This window comes from Bison bison, unplaced genomic scaffold (assembly GCF_000754665.1).
Source record: "Bison bison bison isolate TAMUID 2011002044 unplaced genomic scaffold, Bison_UMD1.0 scf7180017863691, whole genome shotgun sequence".
NCBI lineage: Eukaryota > Metazoa > Chordata > Mammalia > Artiodactyla > Bovidae > Bison > Bison bison.
In genome coordinates, this window is record NW_011494263.1 from 152,044 (window position 1) to 156,023 (window position 3,980).

At 45.6% G+C, this 3,980-nt stretch overlaps 1 pseudogene; it reads right to left on the bottom strand.

Annotated features, from left to right (window-relative positions):
• LOC104983930 overlaps window positions 1–580 on the bottom strand; it is an 11,649-nt pseudogene extending 11,069 nt beyond the window's left edge.
• Window positions 581–3,980: the final 3,400 nt, after the last annotated feature.

The window sequence follows — 3,980 nt, forward strand, 5'->3', positions numbered from 1 at the left end:
ATGGAACAGAGGGTTGAGAGAAGAATCCAGAAGATAGGAAACAAATTAGGGAAATTAAGAGGATAAAGAATCAAGGAAGCATCAAAATTGAAAAACTGAAAGAAAACAACACAGAGAATTCTGAACACAAAAAGACATTGAAAAAGATGCAAAGATAAATGGGAGACATCAAGATAAAGACAGACACATACACACAAAATTAGAGAGAGAGGAGAGAGGAGACCTAGAAGCAAATGAAAGAGAAATGCTATTCCACAGAACCACACTTACAGTTGCATAGGTTGTGCACTGAAGAATTCCAGAGTGCCATCTAAATATAGATCATTTTGTGACTGGCACCCCCAGAATTGTGCAACTCTGCAGGCCTACTGAAGACCCTGGAGCCCCATTATACCCATGGCAAGGACTTATCAATAAGTGAGGGTTGAACTTTAAAACTGTCAAAGAATAATTGCATATTACCTCCTAACCCAGAAAGAGAGGATGCCACTTACAGTCCCTGTACCTACATGACTACACACTCTGAGAGGGCCACCAGCCCGAGAAGCCCAAGCCACTTCATGCTTCTTTTCTGGGTCCAAGTACTCAAGAATGAGCAGGTTCTTAGCATGTAGTGGTGACAAGGAGCTCCTAGTTATATATGCTCATACCTGCCCTAATTGTTTCCTAATTTATCTAAGTGTCCTGGCATGTCTTATACCCAGAGTTCCTTTATGAGAGGCAATTCATCAACCCAATTCATGTTTCCTCTGAGGAATCTACAACCTTCCCTGTTGGTAACTTCTGCCTTATAACAACTAATCTCATCCCTAAGGACCCAAATGGTGAAAAGTTTCAGTGGCCAAGGCTCCTAAGGTCCTCTGTCTCACAGAAGTTGAGTGCCAACTGGTCTACCACTCCCTGCTCTGAGTCCATCATCGATGGATGCGGTGTCTTACTCTTTCTTCAGGGAACCCCTGGCTGAGCGATGTTGGATGGGCTGAGACTAGCCTGTATTCAAGAAACTTGTCCCCTCTTTGATGCTCAAAAAAGACCTTGGATCTCTGAAGACCTCAGTTGGGCAGGGTGGAGGGGAGGGAATGCAACCAATCATGTTCTTTGAGGTTTTTGTTTAAAGGATCTGGTTAGAGAAAAAGGACAGACTCACAGGGCAAGGCTGGGCATTCCCAGATCCAACTGATTGTGAGTTGAGTTCTACTAGACTTAAGGGTCAGGTGCTGATGTTAGTCACAGGCCACCTTTGGAGAAGTAATGGAGGAAAGAGATTTTTCCCAGACAGCAGTGTGGTCAGGGTCCCCCATGATCACACAGGGGAAAATGAGACAAGAGCCTTTACTTGTCTCTTGGCTCTATCAGTTCCCTGGGGGCTTAGGGGAGAGGATAAGAACATGGAGAAGGAAAGAGTCACTCATGGTGCCCCTGGCACCTGATGCCCCTGGTGATAACCATCTTGTCTACACAGCTCTGGGCTCAGAGATGACTCAGCTCTGTGACAGCCCCGGGGTCTCCTTTCTAGGGAGGATAGAGATGGCTCATTGCTGGTATTTCACAAGTGAAGTATGTGATGAGTTCATGGTGAGTGATCTCTGGCCAGTGTCCAAATGTGAAAGGAAGAATGGAGGTGGAAAATAGCCATTTATTAAGCTTGATTACCTTGGGGATTTATAATGGCTATTTCTGGGTCTGGAATGATCTCCCAGTTCTTTGCATGGCTTGCTCCTTCTAAACATTCAGCATCATCTCAAATGTCTCCCCCTCAGGGAGGCCTTTCCTGGCCACTCCAGTCTCCCAGCACAGATTCTGATCCACTAATAAGACCATATACACTGAGTGCATTTGCCCACATGCTTTCATGGGCATCTTGAGAGCTTGAGAGTGTCCCCAACTTACAGATGAGGAAACTTAGGGTTAAATGTCTCCCTGGAAGCCACAGGGCCTGTGAGTAGCTGAGCCAAGATTTGAATCCAGGTCTGTCCAACTGCTAATTCCAGTTGCTCCTTAGTCCTAGGCTTGGGGGACCAGTAAGTGATGCAGAGAAGACGGTGGGGGATGGAGGGAGAAATTGAGAAAGGATCTCATCTATAAGGAAATGTTCATTCTTCTAGTGAATACTTCTTCAAGGTGCTGTAAGCCTAGTGTGGAAAATGCTCGCTGTGTAGACAGAGCCTGGAATAAAGGAACACAGTGTGGACTATGCTGGGAACACAGATGCTGGGCCCAGGGGAAGGTGGCCCAAAGCCTAGTTTATGATCCTTTGCAGGATCCAGACCCCTTGGGAGCTTGTCCACCCAGAAGGCCAGCTTTTTTTTTTTTTTTTGCATACGCTAGCAGGGGCCTTGTAGTCCAGGAATCAAAACTTCAGAAAAAAAATGGGACCAGATTGTAAGAGACATGCTCCCAGAGCCCTGGGAAGCCGATGCCTAATGTTGCCTTGGGTAGAGAGTTAGGAAGGCTTCCTGGTGGAGATGCAACTGAGTTGCATCTCAATAGATCAAAGAAGTTTTCTGTGTGGGTGGTGGGGAGGAGGGAATGCCCATCAAAGAGGGCAGCACTGGTGTGGTACTGGACTCCAGGAATTGTCAGTCACCTGGCAAGCTTAGCCCTAAGGGACATATAATATTAGTCAGTCTAAGCAGTATGAGCAGTACTAGCAATGCACAATTTACAAATAAGAACCTTGGATTTTTCTGGTCTTCCAGTGATTAAGTCTCTGCACTGTCACTGCAATGGATGGGGCTGTGATCCCTGTTCAGGGAACTGAGATTCTGCATGCTTCATGGTGGGGACAAAGAAAGAAATCTCTCTGTCCATCACAAGTCATTGAGGGCTCTGATTGGAGATTTCTCCTCCTAGAGATGTAGAATAATAGAGGCTTCACCATCTGTAGTGTCACACTGGTTGCTGAGGCAGGGGGCAAGGCATGTGCTAATTCATGCAGTGACTATTGTGGATGAAGTGTTGTCTGCCATATCAGTAACCAAAGGATGTTACAGTTATCCAGCTGTCACATTACAGCCACTCCCAATGGTCAGTCCAGAGGCATTCAGGATGGCAAAAGGATGCCCTCCATCAAGTCCTCAGCTACTGAAGTCACTCCACTTCCCCACCAATTGTGTATCTAGAGGGGACTCGGGATGAGAAGAAAGTGGATACTTGTCCTAGATAACTAAATGAAGTGAAATGAAAGTTGCTCAGTTGTGTCCAACTCTTTGCGACCCCATGGACTATACGATTCATGGAATTCTCCAGGCCAGAATACTGGAGTGGGTAGCCTTTCCCTTCTCCACAAGATCTTCCCGACCCAGGAATCGAACCGGGGTCTCCTGCATTGCAAGCAGATTCTTTACCAATTGAGCTATGAGGGAAGCCCTAAGGTACATATCAAAGAAATGATTTCAATGAGCCCAGGCTCTTGCATCTTCCCATACATTGAAACACTCTTAAATTCCTTAACTTGAGATATTTGGCCTCCTTTAATTAAAAGTAATCTTTCGATGTTCCAACTGTCTGGTTTTTATTGGAAAACTCCTGTATATTCTGGCTCCTCATTTATGTCTTCAGAGAAATCCCTTAGAACTATCTGAGAGGCTGCTTCAGGGCTTGAAGTCCTCAGAAATTTTGTAGACTAAAACAAGATTCTCAACTTTTCTGTTGCACATTTTTTCAGTCAATATTATCAAAGCATTTTCCAGCAGTGAGATGTGTCACTGTTCCCTGCATTATGTTGATGTAAACAAGCACAGGGCCACAGTGAACTCTGAGGGAGTATGGAAGTGTAAGCCAGCATGAGTTTAGGACAAAGACTTGATAGTCTGGACAAGAGCACCAATGATACACAGGACAGGGTAGAAGAGGGGAACCAAGACCAGGTCCCAGGGTGGGTTGGGGTGGGCTTGAAGTTCAAACTCACATTCAAGAGTATGAGTTTTATCCTCTGGCTGATGGGGATCTTTGAGTAGGTGAGTGAGATGTTAGACTGC